The sequence below is a fragment of the Pristiophorus japonicus genome, unplaced genomic scaffold, assembly GCF_044704955.1.
Source record: "Pristiophorus japonicus isolate sPriJap1 unplaced genomic scaffold, sPriJap1.hap1 HAP1_SCAFFOLD_740, whole genome shotgun sequence".
Classification (NCBI taxonomy): domain Eukaryota; kingdom Metazoa; phylum Chordata; class Chondrichthyes; family Pristiophoridae; genus Pristiophorus; species Pristiophorus japonicus.
The window spans coordinates 40,001-59,351 of NW_027254656.1; the positions used below are offsets into that span (position 1 = coordinate 40,001).

The 19,351-nt window shown below is 57.2% G+C and overlaps 1 protein-coding gene across 1 annotated transcript in view; it reads right to left on the reverse strand.

The window, feature by feature from the left end:
- Positions 1 to 19,351, reverse strand: part of LOC139256592 (uncharacterized) — a 129,460-nt gene that overhangs the window by 37,998 nt on the left and 72,111 nt on the right. The gene's annotated exons all lie outside the window — the stretch shown is intronic.

Genomic DNA, 19,351 nt, shown 5'->3' on the forward strand with positions numbered 1-19,351 from the left:
CTCCCTATCTCTGTAACCTCCTCCAGCCACTACACCCCTCCCTATCTCTGTAACCTCCTCCAGCCCCAACACCCCTCTCTATCTCTGTAACCTAGTCCTGCCCCCACACTCCTCCCTATCTCTGTAACCTCCTCCAACCACTACACCCCTCCCTATCTCTGTAACTTCCTCCAGCCCCTAAACCCCTCCCTATCTCTGTAACCTCCTCCAGCCTCTACACCCCTCCCTATCTCTGTAACCTTCTCCAGCCCATACACCCCTCCCTATCTCTGCAACCCACTCCAGCCCCTACACCCCTCCCTATCTCTGTAACCCCTCCAGCCCCTACACCTCTCCCTATCTCTGTAACCTTCTCCAGCCCATACACCCCTCCCTATCTCTGTAAACTCCTCCAGCCCCTACACCCTTCCCTAACTCTGTAACCCCCTCCAGCCCCTACACCCCTCCCTATCTCTGTAACCTCCTCAAGGCCCTACACCCCTCCCTTTCTCTGTAACCTCCTCAAGGCCCTACACCCCTCCCTATCACTGTAACCTCCTCCAGCCTCTACACCCCTCCCTATCTCTGTAACCTCCTCCAGTCCCTACACCCCTCCCTATCTCTGTAACCTCCTCCAGTCCCTGCACCCCTCCGTATCTCTAACTTCCTCCAGTCCCTACACCCCTCCCTATCTCTGTAACTTCCTCCAGGCCCTACACTCCTCCCTATCTCTGTAACCTCCTCCAGCCCCTACACCCCTCCCTATCTCTGAAGACCCCTCCAGCCCCTACACCCCTCCCTATCTCAAAACCTCCTCCAGTCCCTACACCCCTCCCGAGCTCTGTATCCTCCTCCAGCCAATACACCCCTCCCTATCTCTGTAATCTCCTCAAGCCCCTACACCCCACCCTATCTCTGTTACCTCCTCCAGCCCCTACTCCCCTCCCTATCTCTGTAACCTCCTCCAGCATCAACACCACTCCTATCTCTGTAACCTCCTCCAGCCCCTAAACCCCTCCCTATCTCTGTAACCTCCTCCAGCCCCTGCGCCCCTCCATATCCCTGTAACATCCTCCAGCCTCGACACCCCTCCCTATCTCTGTAACCTCCTCCAGCCCTACACCCCTCCCTATCTCTGTAACCTCCTCCAGTCCCCACACCCCTCCATATCTCTGTAACCCGCTCCAGCCCCTACGCCCCTCCCTATCTCTGTAACCTCCTCCAGCCCCTACACCCCTCCCTATCTCTGTAACCTCCTCCAGCCCCGACACCCCTCCCTATCTCTGTAACCTCCTCCAGCTCCTACACCCCTCCCTATCTCTGAAGACCCCTCCAGCCCCTACACCCCTCCCTATCTCTGTAACCTCCTCCAGCCGCGAAAACCCTCCCTATCTCTGTAACCTCCTCCAGCCCCAACAGCCCTCCATATCTCAAAACCTCCTCCAGTCCCTACACCCCTCCCGAGCTCTGTCTCCTCCTCCAGCCAATACACCCCTCCCTATCTCTGTAATCTCCTCAAGCCCCTACACCCCACCCTATCTTTGTTACCTCCTCCAGCCCCTACTCCCCTCCCTATCTCTGTAACCTCCTCCAGCATCAACACCACTCCTATCTCTGTAACGTCCTCCAGCCCCTAAACCCTCCCTATCTCTGTAACCTCCTCCAGCCCCTGCGCCCCTCCATATCCCTGTAACATCCTCCAGCCTCGACACCCCTCCCTATCTCTGTAACCTCCTCCAGCCCTACACCCCTCCCTATCTCTGTAACCTCCTCCAGTCCCCACACCCCTCCATATCTCTGTAACCCGCTCCAGCCCCTACGCCCCTCCCTATCTCTGTAACCTCCTCCAGCCCCTACACCCCTCCCTATCTCTGTAACCTCCTCCAGCCCCGACACCCCTCCCTATCTCTGTAACCTCCTCCAGCCCATACACCCCTCCCTATCTCTGTAACCTCCTCCAGCCCCTACATCCCTCCCTATCTCTGTAACCTCCTCCAGCTCCTACACCACTCCCTATCTCTGTAACCCCCTCCAGCCCCTACACCCCTCCCTATCTCTGTAACCTCCTCCAGCCCCTACACCCCTCCCTATCTCTGTAACCTCCTCCAGCCCCTACACCCCTCCCTATCTCTGTAACCTCCTCCAGCCCCTACACCCCTCCCTATCTCCGTAACATACTCCAGCCCTACTCCCCTCCCTATCTCTGGGCCCTCCTCCAGCCCCTAAACACCTCCCTATCTCTGTAACTTCCTCCAACCCCTACACCCCTCCCTATCTTTGTTACCTCCTCCAGCCCCTACTCCCCTCCCTATCTCTGTAACCTCCTCCAGCCCCTACACTCCTCCCTATCTCTATAACTTCCTCCAACCCCTACACCCCTCCCTATCTTTGTTACCTCCTCCAGCCCCTACTCCCCTCCCTAGCTATGTAAACTCCTCCAGCCCCTCCACCCCTCACTATCTCTGTAACCTCCTCCAGCCTCTACACTCCTCCGTATCTCTGTAACCTCCTCCAGCCTCGACACACCTCCCTATCTCTATAACCTCCTCCAGCCCCTACACCCCTCCCTATCTCTGTAACCCCCTCCAGCCCCTCCCTATCTCTGTAACCTCCTCCAGCCTCTACATCCCTCCGTATCTCTGTAACCTCCTCCAGCATCTACACCCCTCCCTATCTCTGAAACCTCCTCCAGCCCCTACACCCCTCTCTATCTCTGAAACCTCCTTCAGCCCCTAAACCCCTCCCTATCTCTGTAACCTCCTTCAGCCCCTGCGCCCCTCCATATCCCTGTAACATCCTCCAGCCTCTACACCCCTCCCTATCTCTGTAACCTCCTCCAGCCCTACACCCCTCCCTATCTCTGTAACCTCCTCCAGTCCCCACACCCCTCCATATCTCTGTAACCCGCTCCAGCCCCTACGCCCCTCCCTATCTCTGTAACCTCCTCCAGCCCCTACACCCCTCCCTATCTCTGTAACCTCCTCCAGCCCCGACACCCCTCCCTATCTCTGTAACTTCCTCCAGCCCATACACCCCTCCCTATCTCTGTAACCTCCTCCAGCCCCTACACCCCTCCCTATCTCTGTAACCTCCTCCAGCCCCTACACCCCTCCCTATCTCTGTAACCTCCTCCAGCCACTACACCCCTCCCTATCTCTGTAACCTCCTCCAGCCCCAACACCCCTCCCTATCTCTGTAACCTAGTCCTGCCCCCACACTCCTCCCTATCTCTGTAACCTCCTCCAACCACGACACCCCTCCCTATCTCTGTAACTTCCTCCAGCCCCTAAACCCCTCCCTATCTCTGTAACCTCCTCCAGCCCCTACGCCCCTCCCTATCTCTGTAACCTCCTCCAGCCTCTACACCCCTCCCTATCTCTGCAACCCACTCCAGCCCCTACACCCCTCCCTATCTCTGTAACCCCTCCAGCCCCTACACCTCTCCCTATCTCTGTAACCTTCTCCAGCCCATACACCCCTCCCTATCTCTGTAAACTCCTCCAGCCCCTACACCCTTCCCTAACTCTGTAACCCCCTCCAGCCCCTACACCCCTCCCTATCTCTGTAACCTCCTCAAGGCCCTACACCCCTCCCTTTCTCTGTAACCTCCTCAAGGCCCTACACCCCTCCCTATCACTGTAACCTCCTCCAGCCTCTACACCCCTCCCTATCTCTGTAACCTCCTCCAGTCCCTACACCCCTCCCTATCTCTGTAACCTCCTCCAGTCCCTGCACCCCTCCGTATCTCTAACTTCCTCCAGTCCCTACACCCCTCCCTATCTCTGTAACTTCCTCCAGGCCCTACACTCCTCCCTATCTCTGTAACCTCCTCCAGCCCCTACACCCCTCCCTATCTCTGAAGACCCCTCCAGCCCCTACACCCCTCCCTATCTCAAAACCTCCTCCAGTCCCTACACCCCTCCCGAGCTCTGTATCCTCCTCCAGCCAATACACCCCTCCCTATCTCTGTAATCTCCTCAAGCCCCTACACCCCACCCTATCTCTGTTACCTCCTCCAGCCCCTACTCCCCTCCCTATCTCTGTAACCTCCTCCAGCATCAACACCACTCCTATCTCTGTAACCTCCTCCAGCCCCTAAACCCCTCCCTATCTCTGTAACCTCCTCCAGCCCCTGCGCCCCTCCATATCCCTGTAACATCCTCCAGCCTCGACACCCCTCCCTATCTCTGTAACCTCCTCCAGCCCTACACCCCTCCCTATCTCTGTAACCTCCTCCAGTCCCCACACCCCTCCATATCTCTGTAACCCGCTCCAGCCCCGACGCCCCTCCCTATCTCTGTAACCTCCTCCAGCCCCTACACCCCTCCCTATCTCTGTAACCTCCTCCAGCCCCGACACCCCTCCCTATCTCTGTAACCTCCTCCAGCCCATACACCCCTCCCTATCTCTGTAACCTCCTCCAGCCCCTACATCCCTCCCTATCTCTGTAACCTCCTCCAGCTCCTACACCCCTCCCTATCTCTGAAGACCCCTCCAGCCCCTACACCCCTCCCTATCTCTGTAACCTCCTCCAGCCGCGAAAACCCTCCCTATCTCTGTAACCTCCTCCAGCCCCAACAGCCCTCCATATCTCAAAACCTCCTCCAGTCCCTACACCCCTCCCGAGCTCTGTCTCCTCCTCCAGCCAATACACCCCTCCCTATCTCTGTAATCTCCTCAAGCCCCTACACCCCACCCTATCTTTGTTACCTCCTCCAGCCCCTACTCCCCTCCCTATCTCTGTAACCTCCTCCAGCATCAACACCACTCCTATCTCTGTAACCTCCTCCAGCCCCTAAACCCTCCCTATCTCTGTAACCTCCTCCAGCCCCTGCGCCCCTCCATATCCCTGTAACATCCTCCAGCCTCGACACCCCTCCCTATCTCTGTAACCTCCTCCAGCCCTACACCCCTCCCTATCTCTGTAACCTCCTCCAGTCCCCACACCCCTCCATATCTCTGTAACCCGCTCCAGCCCCTACGCCCCTCCCTATCTCTGTAACCTCCTCCAGCCCCTACACCCCTCCCTATCTCTGTAACATCCTCCAGCCTCGACACCCCTCCCTATCTCTGTAACCTCCTCCAGCCCTACACCCCTCCCTATCTCTGTAACCTCCTCCAGTCCCCACACCCCTCCATATCTCTGTAACCCGCTCCAGCCCCTACGCCCCTCCCTATCTCTGTAACCTCCTCCAGCCCCTACACCCCTCCCTATCTCTGTAACCTCCTCCAGCCCCGACACCCCTCCCTATCTCTGTAACCTCCTCCAGCCCATACACCCCTCCCTATCTCTGTAACCTCCTCCAGCCCCTACATCCCTCCCTATCTCTGTAACCTCCTCCAGCTCCTACACCACTCCCTATCTCTGTAACCTCCTCCAGCCACTACACCCCTCCCTATCTCCGTAACATACTCCAGCCCTACTCCCCTCCCTATCTCTGGGCCCTCCTCCAGCCCCTAAACACCTCCCTATCTCTGTAACTTCCTCCAACCCCTACACCCCTCCCTATCTTTGTTACCTCCTCCAGCCCCTACTCCCCTCCCTATCTCTGTAACCTCCTCCAGCCCCTACACTCCTCCCTATCTCTATAACTTCCTCCAACCCCTACACCCCTCCCTATCTTTGTTACCTCCTCCAGCCCCTACTCCCCTCCCTAGCTATGTAAACTCCTCCAGCCCCTCCACCCCTCACTATCTCTGTAACCTCCTCCAGCCTCTACACTCCTCCGTATCTCTGTAACCTCCTCCAGCCCCGACACACCTCCCTATCTCTATAACCTCCTCCAGCCCCTACACCCCTCCCTATCTCTGTAACCCCCTCCAGCCCCTCCCTATCTCTGTAACCTCCTCCAGCCTCTACATCCCTCCGTATCTCTGTAACCTCCTCCAGCATCTACACCCCTCCCTATCTCTGAAACCTCCTCCAGCCCCTACACCCCTCTCTATCTCTGAAACCTCCTTCAGCCCCTAAACCCCTCCCTATCTCTGTAACCTCCTTCAGCCCCTGCGCCCCTCCATATCCCTGTAACATCCTCCAGCCTCTACACCCCTCCCTATCTCTGTAACCTCCTCCAGCCCTACACCCCTCCCTATCTCTGTAACCTCCTCCAGTCCCCACACCCCTCCATATCTCTGTAACCCGCTCCAGCCCCTACGCCCCTCCCTATCTCTGTAACCTCCTCCAGCCCCTACACCCCTCCCTATCTCTGTAACCTCCTCCAGCCCCGACACCCCTCCCTATCTCTGTAACCTCCTCCAGCCCATACACCCCTCCCTATCTCTGTAACCTCCTCCAGCCCCTACATCCCTCCCTATCTCTGTAACCTCCTCCAGCTCCTACACCACTCCCTATCTCTGTAACCTCCTCCAGCCCCTACACCCCTCCCTATCTCCGTAACATACTCCAGCCCTACTCCCCTCCCTATCTCTGGGCCCTCCTCCAGCCCCTAAACACCTCCCTATCTCTGTAACTTCCTCCAACCCCTACACCCCTCCCTATCTCTGTAACCTCCTCCAGCCCCGACACCCTCCCTATATCTGAAACCTCCTCCAGCATCTACACCCCTCCCTATCTCTGAAACCTCCTCCAGCCCCTACACCCCTCCCTATCTCTGTAACCTCCTCCAGCCCCGACACCCTCCCTATATCTGTAACCTCCTCCAGCTCCCACACCCCTCCCTATCTCTGTAACCTCCTCCAGCCCCTACACCCCTCCCTATCTCTGTAACCTCCTCCAGCCCCTGCGCCCCTCCATATCCCTGTAACATCCTCCAGCCTCTACACCCCTCCCTATCTCTGTAACCTACTCCAGCCCTACACCCCTCCCTATCTCTGTAATCTCCTCCAGTCCCCACACCCCTCCATATCTCTGTAACCCGCTCCAGCCCCTACGCCCCTCCCTATCTCTGTAACCTCCTCCAGCCCCTACACCCCTCCCTATCTCTGTAACCTCCTCCAGCCCCGACACCCCTCCCGATCTCTGTAACCTCCTCTAGCCCATACACCCCTCCCTATCTCTGTAACCTCCTCCAGCCCCTACACCCCTCCCTATCTCTGTAACCTCCTCCAGCCCCGACACCCCTCCCTATCTCTGTAACCTCCTCCAGCCCATACATCCCTCCCTATCTCTGTAACCTCCTCCAGCCCCTACATCCCTCCCTATCTCCGTAACATACTCCAGCCCTACTCCCCTCCCTATCTCTGGGCCCTCCTCCAGCCTTGATACCCCTCCCTATCTCTGTAACCTCCTCCAGCCTCTACATCCCTCCGTATCTCTGTAACCTCCTCCAGCATCTACACCCCTCCCTATCTCTGTAACCTCCTCCAGCCCCGACACCCTCCCTATATCTGAAACCTCCTCCAGCCCCTACACCCCTCCCTATCTCTGTAACCTCCTCCAGCCCCGACACCCCTCCCTATCTCTGTAACCTCCTCCAGCCCATACACCCCTCCCTATCTCTGTAACCTCCTCCTGCCCCTACACCCCTCCCTATCTCCGTAACATACTCCAGCCCTACTCCCCTCCCTATCTCTGGGCCCTCCTCCAGCCTTGATACCCCTCCCTATCTCTGTAACCTCCTCCAGCCTCTACATCCCTCCGTATCTCTGTAACCTCCTCCAGCATCTACACCCCTCCCTATCTCTGTAACCTCCTCCAGCCCCGACACCCTCCCTATATCTGTAACCTCCTCCAGCTCCCACACCCCTCCCTATCTCTGTAACCTCCTCCAGCCCCTACACCCCTCCCTATCTCTGTAACCTCCTCCAGCCCCTGCGCCCCTCCATATCCCTGTAACATCCTCCAGCCTCTACACCCCTCCCTATCTCTGTAACCTCCTCCAGCCCTACACCCCTCCCTATCTCTGTAATCTCCTCCAGTCCCCACACCCCTCCATATCTCTGTAACCCGCTCCAGCCCCTACGCGCCTCCCTATCTCTGTAACCTCCTCCAGCCCCTACACCCATCCCTATCTCTGTAACCTCCTCCAGCCCCGACACCCCTCCCGATCTCTGTAACCTCCTCTAGCCCATACACCCCTCCCTATCTCTGTAACCTCCTCCAGCCCCTACACCCCTCCCTATCTCTGTAACCTCCTCCAGCCCCGACACCCCTCCCTATCTCTGTAACCTCCTCCAGCCCATACACCCCTCCCTATCTCTGTAACCTCCTCCAGCCCCTACACCCCTCCCTATCTCCGTAACATACTCCAGCCCTACTCCCCTCCCTATCTCTGGGCCCTCCTCCAGCCTTGATACCCCTCCCTATCTCTGTAACCTCCTCCAGCCTCTACATCCCTCCGTATCTCTGTAACCTCCTCCAGCATCTACACCCCTCCCTATCTCTGTAACCTCCTCCAGCCCCGACACCCTCCCTATATCTGAAACCTCCTCCAGCATCTACACCCCTCCCTATCTCTGTAACCTCCTCCAGCCCCGACACCCTCCCTATATCTGTTACCTCCTCCAGCTCCCACACCCCTCCCTATCTCTGTAACCTCCTCCAGCCCCTACACCCCTCCCTATCTCTGTAAACTCCTCCAGCCACTATACCCCTCCCTATTACAGTTGTACAGGGCCTTGGTGAGGCCACACCTGGAGTATTGTGTACAGTTTTGGTCTCCTAACTTGAGGAAGGACATTCTTGCTATTGAGGGAGTGCAGCGAAGGTTCACCAGACTGATTCCCGGGATGGCGGGACTGACCTATCAAGAAAGACTGGATCAACTGGGCTTGTATTCACTGGAGTTCAGAAGAATGAGAGGGGACCTCATAGAAACGTTTAAAATTCTGACGGGTTTAGACAGGTTAGATGCAGGAAGAATGTTCCCAATGTTGGGGAAGTCCAGAACCAGGGGTCACAGTCTAAGGATAAGGGGTAAGCCATTTAGGACCGAGATGAGGAGAAACTTCTTCACCCAGAGAGTGGTGAACCTGTGGAATTCTCTACCACAGAAAGTTGTTGAGGCCAATTCACTAAATATATTCAAAAGGGAGTTAGATGAAGTCCTTACTACTCGGGGGATCAAGGGGTATGGTGAGAAAGCAGGAAGGGGGTACTGAAGTTTCATGTTCAGCCATGAACTCATTGAATGGCGGTGCAGGCTAGAAGGGCTGAATGGCCTGCTCCTGCACCTATTTTCTATGTTTCTATGTTTCTATCTCAGGAACCTCCTCCAGCCCCTATATACCTCCCTTTCTCTGTAACCTCCTCCTACCCCTCTCCCCCTCCCTATCTCTGTAACCCCCTCCAGCCCCTACATCCCTCCCTATCTCTGTAACCTCCTCCAGCCCCTACATCCCTCCCTATCTCTGTAACCCCCTCCAGCCCCTACACCCCTCCCTTTCTCTGTAACTTCCTCCAGCCTCTACGCCCCTCCCTATCTCTGCAACCTCCTCCAGCCGCTACACCCCTCCCTATCTCTGTAACCTTCTCCAGCCCATACACCCCTCCCTATCTCTGTAACCTCCTCCAGCCCCTACACCCCTCCCTATCTCTGTAACCTCCTCCAGCCCCTACACACCTCCCTATCTCTGTAACCTCCTCCAGCCCCTACACCCCTCCCTATCTCTGTAACCTCCTCCAGCCCCTACACACCTCCCTATCTCTGTAACCTCCTCAAGGCCCTACACCCCTCCCTATCTCTGTAACCCCCTCCAGCCCCTACACCCCTCCCTATCTCTGTAACCCCCTCCAGCCGCTACACCCCTCCCTATCTCTGTAACCTCCTCAAGGCCCTACACCCCTCCCTATCTCTGTAACCTCCTCCAGCCCCTACAACCCTCCCTATCTCTGTAACCTCCTCCAGCCCCTATACCCCTCCCTATCTCTGTAACATCCTCCAGCCCCTACACCCCTCCCTATCTCTGTAACCTCCTCCAGCCCCTACACCCCTCCCTATCTCTGTAACCTCCTCCAGCCACTACACCCCTCCGTATCTCTAACTTCCTCCAGTGACTACACCCCTCCCTATCTCTGTAACTTCCTCCAGTCCCTACACCCCTCCCTATCTCTGTAACCTCCTCCAGTCCCTGCACCCCTCCGTATCTCTAACTTCCTCCAGCCCCTACATACCTCCCTATCTCTGTAATCTCCTCCAGCCCCGACACCCCTCCCTATCTCTGTAATCTCCTCCAGCCCCTACACCCTCCCTATCTCTGTAACCTCCTCCAGTCCCTGCACCCCTCCGTATCTCTAACTTCCTCCAGCCCCTACATACCTCCCTATCTCTGTAATCTCCTCCAGCCCCGACACCCCTCCCTATCTCTGTAATCTCCTCCAGCCCCTACACCCCTCCCTATCTCTGTAACCTCCTCCAGTCCCTGCACCCCTCCGTATCTCTAACTTCCTCCAGCCCCTACATACCTCCCTATCTCTGTAACTTCCTCCAGCCCCTACATACCTCCCTATCTCTGTAATCTCCTCCAGCCCCGACACCCCTCCCTATCTCTGTAATCTCCTCCAGCCCCTACACCCCTCCCTATCTCTGTAACCTCCTCCAGTCCCTGCACCCCTCCGTATCTCTAACTTCCTCCAGCCCCTACATACCTCCCTATCTCTGTAACTTCCTCCAGCCCCTACATACCTCCCTATCTCTGTAATCTCCTCCAGCCCCTACACCCTCCCTATCTCTGTAACCTCCTCCAGCCCCTACACCCCTCCCTATCTCTGAAGACCCCTCCAGCCCCTACACCCCTCCCTATCTCTGTAACCTCCTCCAGCCGCGAAAACCCTCCCTATCTCTGCAACATCCTCCAGCCCCTACACCCCTCCCTATCTCTGAAAACCCCTCCAGCCCCTACAACCCTCCCTATCTCTGTAACCTCCTCCAGCCCCAACACCCCTCCCTATCTCAAAACGTCCTCCAGTCCCTACACCCCTCCCGAGCTCTGTATCCTCCTCCAGCCAATACACCCCTCCCTATCTCTTTAATCTCCTCAAGCCCCTACACCCCACCCTATCTTTGTTACCTCCTCCAGCCCCTACTCCACTCCCTATCTCTGTAACCTCCTCCAGCCCCTACACCCCTCCCTATGTTTGTAAACTCCTCCAGCCCTACTCCCCTCCCTATCTCTGTAACATCCTCCAGCCCCTAAACCCCTCCCTATCTCTGTAACCCCCTCCAGCCCCTGCGCCCCTCCATATCCCTGTAACATCCTCCAGCCTCTACACCCCTCCCTATCTCTGTAACCTCCTCCAGCCCTACACCCCTCCCTATCTCTGTAACCTCCTCCAGTCCCCACACCCCTCCATATCTCTGTAACCCGCTCCAGCCCCTACGCCCCTCCCTATCTCTATAATCTCCTCCAGCCCCTCCACATTTCTGTAACCTCGTACACCTCTCCCTAACTCTGTAACATTCTCCAGCCCCTACACCCCTCCCTATCTCCGTAACATACTCCAGCCCTACTCCCCTCCCTATCTCTGGGCCCTCCTCCAGCCCCTAAACACCTCCCTATCTCTGTAACTTCCTCCAACCCCTACACCCCTCCCTATCTTTGTTACCTCCTCCAGACCCTACTCCCCTCCCTATCTCTGTAACCTCCTCCAGCCCCTACACTCCTCCCTATCTCTGTAACTTCCTCCAACCCCTACACCCCTCCCTATCTTTGTTACCTCCTCCAGCCCCTACTCCCCTCCCTATCTCTGTAACCTCCTCCAGCCCCTCCACCCCTCCCTATCTCAGTAACCCCCTCCAGCCCCTACATCCCTCCCTATCTCTGTAACCTCCTCCAGCCCTTACACCACTCCCTCTCTCTGTAACCTCCTCCAGCCCATACACCCCTCCCTATCTCTGTAACCTCCTCCAGACCCCACACACCTCCCTATCTCTGTAACCTCCTCCAGCCCCTACACCCCTCCCTATCTCTGTAACCTCCTCCAGCCCCTACACTCCTCCCTATCTCTGTAACCTCCTCCAGCCCCTACACCCCTCCCTATCTCTGTAACCTCCTCCAGCCCCTACACCCCTCCCTATCTCTGTAACCTCCTCCAGCCCCTACACCCCTCCCTATCTCTGTAACCCCCTCCAGCCCCTACACCCCTCCCTATCTCTGTAACCTCCTCCAGCCCCTACACCCCTCCCTATTTCTGTAACCCCCTCCAGCCCCTAAACCCCTCCCTATCTCTGTAACCTCCTGCAGCCCAACACACCTCCCTATCATTGTTACCTCCTCCAGCCCCTACACCTCTCCCTATCTCTGTAATCTCCTCCAGCCCTACAACCCTCAATATCTCTGTAACCTCCTCCAGCCCCTACACCCCTCCCTATCTCTGTAACCCCCTCGAGCCCATACACCCCTCTTGATCAATGTAACCTCCTCCAGCCCCGACACCCCTCCCTATCTCTGTAACCTCCTCCAGTCCCCACACCCCTCCATATCTCTGCAACCCGCTCCAGCCCCTACGCCCCTCCCTATCTCTATAATCTCCTCCAGCCCCTCCACATTTCTGTAACCTCGTACACCTCTCCCTAACTCTGTAACATTCTCCAGCCCCTACACCCCTCCCTATCTCCGTAACATACTCCAGCCCTACTCCCCTCCCTATCTGTGGGCCCTCCTCCAGCCCCTAAACACCTCCCTATCTCTGTAACTTCCTCAAACCCCTACACCCCTCCCTATCTTTGTTACCTCCTACAGCCCCTACTCCCCTCCCTATCTCTGTAACCTCCTCCAGCCCCTACACTCCTCCCTATCTCTGTAACTTCCTCCAACCCCTACACCCCTCCCTATCTTTGTTACCTCCTCCAGCCCCTACTCCCCTCCCTATCTCTGTAACCTCCTCCAGCCCCTCCACCCCTCACTATCTCTGTAACCTCCTCCAGCCTCTACACTCCTCCGTATCTCTGTAACCTCCTCCAGCCCCGACACACCTCCCTATCTCTGTAACCTTCTCCAGCCTCTACATCCCTCTGTATCTCTGAAACCTCCTCCAGCCCCTACACCCCTCCCTATCTCTGAAACCTCCTTCAGCCCATACACCCCTCCCATTCTCTGTAACCTCCTCCAGCCCCGACACCCTCCTGATCTCTGTAACCTCCTCCAGCCCCTACACCCCTCCCTATCTCTGTAACCTCCTCCAGCCCGACACCCTCCCTATCTCTGTAACTTCCTCCAGCCCCTAAATCCCTCCCTATCTCTGTCACCGGCTCCAACACCTACATGCCTCCCTTACTCTGAAAACCCCTCCAGCCCAGACACCCCTCCCTATCTCTGTAACCTCCTCCAGCCCCTATGCCCCTCCCTATTTCAAAACCTCCTCCAGTCCCTACACCCCTCCCTATCTCTGTAATCTCCTCCAGCCCTACACCACTCCCTATCTCTGTAACCTCCTCGAGCCCCTACATCCCTCCCTAGCTCTGTAACCTCCTGCAGGCCTACACTCCTCCCTAGCTCTGTAATCTCCTCAAGCCCCTACACCCCTGCCTATCTCTGTAATCTCCTCAAGCCCCTGCACCGCTCCCTATCTCTGTATCCTCCTCCAGCCCCTACATCCCTCCCTATCTCTGTAACCTCCTCCAGGTCTACAGCCCTCCCTATCCCTGTAACCTCCTCCAGCCCCTACACCCCTCCCTATCTCTGTAACCGCCTGCAGCCCTAAACCCCTCCTTATCTCTGTAACCTCCTCCAGCCCTACACCCCTCCCTATCTCTGTAACCTTCTCCAGCCCTACACCCTCCCTATCTCTGTAACCCCCTCCAGCCCCTACACCCCTCCCTATCTCTGTAACCTCCTCCAGCCCCTACACCCCACCCTATCTCTGTAACCTCCTCCAGTCCCCACACCCCTCCATATCTCTGTACCCTCCTCCAGCCCCTACACCCCTCCCTATCTCAGCAATCCCCTCCAGCCCCTACACCCCTCCCGATCTCTATAACCTCCTCCAGCACCTACACCCCTCCCTATCTCTGCAACCTCCTCCAGCCCCTACACACCTCCCTATCTCTGTAAACTCCTCCAGACTCTACATACCTCGCGGTCTCAGTAACCACCTTCAGCACCTACACTCCTCCCTATCTCTGTTACTTCCTCCAGCCCTACTCCACTCCCTATCTCTGTACCCTCCTCCAGCCCCTACATCCCTCCCTATCTCTGGAACCTCCTCCAGCCCCTAAACCCCTCCCTATCTCTGTAACTTCCTCCACCCCTACTCTCCTCCCTATCTCTGTAACCCCTCCAGCCCCTACTCCCTTCCCTATCTCTGTAACCTCCTCCAGCCCCTACTCCCCTCCCATTCTCTGTAACCCCTCCAGCCCCTACACCCCTCCCTATCTCTGTAACCTCCTCCAGCCCCGACACCCTCCCTATCTCTGTAACCTCCTCCAGCCCCGAAACCCCTCCCTATCTCTGTAACTTCCTCCAGCCCTACTCCCCTCCCATTCTCTGTAACCCCTCCAGCCCCTACTCCCCTCCCTATCTCTGTAACCTCCTCCAGCCCCTACACCCCTCCCGATCTTTGTTACCTCCTCCAGCCCCTACTCCCCTCCCTATCTCTGTAACCTCCTCCAGCCCCTACACCACTCCCTATCTCTGTAACCTCCTCCAGCTCCTACACTCCTCCCTATCTCTGTAACCTACTCCAGCCCCAACACCCCTCCCTATCTCTGTAACCTCCTCCATCCCCAACACACCTCCCTATCTCTGTAAACCCTCCAGCCCCAACACCCCTCCTTATCTCTGTAACCTCCTCCAGCCCCGACACATCTCCCCATCTCTGTAAACGCCTCCAGACCCTACACCCCTCCCTATCTTTGTTACCTCCTCCAGCCCCGACACCCCTCCCTATCTTTGTTACCTCCTCCAGCCCCTACTCCCCTCCCTATCTCTGTAAACCCTCCAGCCCCTACACCCCTCCCTATCTCTGTAACCTCCTCCAGCCCCTACACCCCTCCCTATCTTTGTTACCTCCTCCAGCCCCTACTCCCCGCCATATCTCTGTAACCTCCTCCAGTCCCTACACCCCTCCCTATCTTTGTTACCTCCTCCAGCCAATACACACCTCCCTATCTCTGTAACCTCCATAGCCCCTACACCCCTCCGTATCTCTGTAACCTCCTCCAGCCCCGACACACCTCCCTATCTCTGTAACCTTCTCCAGCCTCTACATCCCTCTGTATCTCTGAAACCTCCTCCAGCCCCTACACCCCTCCCTATCTCTGAAACCTCCTTCAGCCCATACACCCCTCCCATTCTCTGTAACCTCCTCCAGCCCCGACACCCTCCTGATCTCTGTAACCTCCTCCAGCCCCTACACCCCTCCCTATCTCTGTAACCTCCTCCAGCCCGACACCCTCCCTATCTCTGTAACTTCCTCCAGCCCCTAAATCCCTCCCTATCTCTGTCACCGGCTCCAACACCTACATGCCTCCCTTACTCTGAAAACCCCTCCAGCCCAGACACCCCTCCCTATCTCTGTAACCTCCTCCAGCCCCTATGCCCCTCCCTATTTCAAAACCTCCTCCAGTCCCTACACCCCTCCCTATCTCTGTAATCTCCTCCAGCCCTACACCACTCCCTATCTCTGTAACCTCCTCGAGCCCCTACATCCCTCCCTATCTCTGTAATCTCCTCAAGCCCCTGCACCGCTCCCTATCTCTGTATCCTCCTCCAGCCCCTACATCCCTCCCTATCTCTGTAACCTCCTCCAGGTCTACAGCCCTCCCTATCCCTGTAACCTCCTCCAGCCCCTACACCCCTCCCTATCTCTGTAACCGCCTGCAGCCCTAAACCCCTCCTTATCTCTGTAACCTCCTCCAGCCCTACACCCCTCCCTATCTCTGTAACCTTCTCCAGCCCTACACCCTCCCTATCTCTGTAACCTCCTCCAGCCCCTACACCCCACCCTATCTCTGTAACCTCCTCCAGTCCCCACACCCCTCCATATCTCTGTACCCTCCTCCAGCCCCTACACCCCTCCCTATCTCAGCAATCCCCTCCAGCCCCTACACCCCTCCCGATCTCTATAACCTCCTCCAGCACCTACACCCCTCCCTATCTCTGCAACCTCCTCCAGCCCCTACACACCTCCCTATCTCTGTAAACTCCTCCAGACTCTACATACCTCGCGGTCTCAGTAACCACCTTCAGCACCTACACTCCTCCCTATCTCTGTTACTTCCTCCAGCCCTACTCCACTCCCTATCTCTGTACCCTCCTCCAGCCCCTACATCCCTCCCTATCTCTGGAACCTCCTCCAGCCCCTAAACCCCTCCCTATCTCTGTAACTTCCTCCACCCCTACTCTCCTCCCTATCTCTGTAACCCCTCCAGCCCCTACTCCCTTCCCTATCTCTGTAACCTCCTCCAGCCCCTACTCCCCTCCCATTCTCTGTAACCCCTCCAGCCCCTACACCCCTCCCTATCTCTGTAACCTCCTCCAGCCCCGACACCCTCCCTATCTCTGTAACCTCCTCCAGCCCCGAAACCCCTCCCTATCTCTGTAAATTCCTCCAGCCCTACTCCCCTCCCATTCTCTGTAACCCCTCCAGCCCCTACTCCCCTCCCTATCTCTGTAACCTCCTCCAGCCCCTACACCCCTCCCGATCTTTGTTACCTCCTCCAGCCCCTACTCCCCTCCCTATCTCTGTAACCTCCTCCAGCCCCTACACCACTCCCTATCTCTGTAACCTCCTCCAGCTCCTACACTCCTCCCTATCTCTGTAACCTACTCCAGCCCCAACACCCCTCCCTATCTCTGTAACCTCCTCCATCCCCAACACACCTCCCTATCTCTGTAAACCCTCCAGCCCCAACACCCCTCCTTATCTCTGTAACCTCCTCCAGCCCCGACACATCTCCCCATCTCTGTAAACGCCTCCAGACCCTACACCCCTCCCTATCTTTGTTACCTCCTCCAGCCCCGACACCCCTCCCTATCTTTGTTACCTCCTCCAGCCCCTACTCCCCTCCCTATCTCTGTAAACCCTCCAGCCCCTACACCCCTCCCTATCTCTGTAACCTCCTCCAGCCCCTACACCCCTCCCTATCTTTGTTACCTCCTCCAGCCCCTACTCCCCGCCATATCTCTGTAACCTCCTCCAGTCCCTACACCCCTCCCTATCTTTGTTACCTCCTCCAGCCAATACACACCTCCCTATCTCTGTAACCTCCATAGCCCCTACACCCCTCCCTATCTCTGTAACCTCCTCCAGCCCCTACACCCCTCCCTATCTCTGCAACCTCCTCCAGCCCCTACACCCTCCCTATCTCTGTAACCTCCTCCAGCCCCTACACCCCTCGCTATCTCTGTAACCTCCTCCAGCCCCTACACCCCTCCCTATCTTTGTTACCTCCTCCAGCCCCTACACCCCTCCCTATCTTTGTTACCTCCTCCAGCCCCTACTCCCCTCCCTATCTCTGTAACCTCCTCCAGCCCCTACACCCCTCCCTATCTTTGTTACCTCCTCCAGCCCCTACTCCCCTCCCTATCTCTGTAACCTCCTCCAGCCCCTACACCCCTCCCTATCTCTGTAACCTCCACCAGACTCTACACCCCTCCATATCTCTGTAACCTCCTCCAGCCCCGACACACCTCCCTATCTCTTTAACCTCCTCCAGCCCCTACACCCCTCCCTATCTCTGTAATCCCCTCCAGCCTTTACACCCCTCCCTATCTCAGTAACCTCCTCCAGCCTCTACACCCCTCCGTATCTCTGTAAACTCCTCCAGCCCCTCACCCATCCGTATCTCTGTAACCCCTCCAGCCCCTACACCCCTCCCTATCTCTGTAACCTCCTCCAGCCTCCACACCCCTCCGTATCTCTGCAACCTCCTCCAGCCCTACTCCCCTCCCTATCTCTGTACCCGCCTCCAGCCACTACACCGCTCCCTATCTCTGTAACCTCCTCCAGCCCCTAAACCCCTCCCTATCTCTGTAACCTCCTCCAGCCCCTACACTCCTCCCTATCTGTGTAACCTCCTCCAGCCCTACTCCCCTCTCTATCTCTGTAACCTCCTCCAGCTCCTACATCCCTCACTATCTGTACACTCCTCCAGCCCCTCCACCCCTCACTATCTCTGTAACCTCCTCCATCCTCGACACCCCTCCGTATCTCTGTAACCTGCTCCAGCCCCGACACACCTCTCTATTTCTGTAACCTCCTCCAGTCCCTACACCCCTCCCTATCTCTGCAACCTCCTCCAGCCCCTACACCCTTCCCTATCTCTGTAACCTCCTCCAGCCCCTACACCCCTCCCTATCTCTGTAACCTCCTCCAGCCCGACACCCCTCAATATATCTTTAACCTCCTCCAGCCCATACACCCCTCCCTATCTCTGTAACCTCCTCCAGCCCCTACACCCCTCCCTATCTCTGTAACCTCCTCCAGCCCCTACACCCCTCTCAATCTCTGTAACCTTCTCCAGCCCCTACACCCCTCCCTATCTCTGTAACCTCCTCCAGCCCCTACACCCCTCCCTATCTCTGTAACCTCCTCCAGCCCCTACACCCCTCCCTATCTTTGTTACCTCCTCCAGCCCCTACACCCCTCCCTATCTTTGTTACCTCCTCCAGTCCCTACTCCCCTCCCTATCTCTGTAACCTCCTCCAGCCCCGACACTCCTCCCTATCTGTACACTCCTTAAGCCCCTCCACCCGTCCCTATCTATGTAAACTCCTCCAGCCCCTCCACCCCTCACTATCTCTGTAACCTCCTCCAGCCTCTACACCCCTCCGTATCTCTGTAACCTCCTCCAGCCCCGACACACCTCCCTATCTCAGTAACCTCCTCCAGCCCCTACACCCCTCCCTATCTCTGCAACCCCCTCCAGCCCCTACACCCCTCCCTATCTCTGTAACCTCCTCCAGCCCCGACACCCCTCCCTATCTCTGTAACCTCCTCCAGCCCTGACACCCTCCCTATCTCTATAATCTCCTCCAGCCCCGACACCCCTCCCTATCTCTGTAACCCCCTCCAGCCCCTACACCCCTCCCTATCTCTGTAACCTCCTCCAGCCCCTACATCCCTCCCTATCTCTGTAACCTCCTCCAGTCCCTACACCCCTCCCTATCTCTGTAACCTCCTCCAGACCCTACACCCCTCCCTATCTCTGTTATCTCCTCCAGCCCCTGCACCCTTCCCTATCTCTGTAACCTCCTCCAGCCCCTACACCCCTCCCTATCTCTGTAACCTCCTCCAGACCCTACACCCCTCCCTATCTCTGTGACCCCTCCAGCCCCTACATCCCTCCCTATCTCTGTAACCTCCTCCAGCCCCTACACCCCACCCTATCTCTGTAACCTCCTCCAGTCCCCACACCCCTCCATATCTCTGTACCCTCCTCCAGCCCCTACACCCCTCCCTATCTCAGCAATCCCCTCCAGCCCCTACACCCCTCCCGATCTCTATAACCTCCTCCAGCACCTACACCCCTCC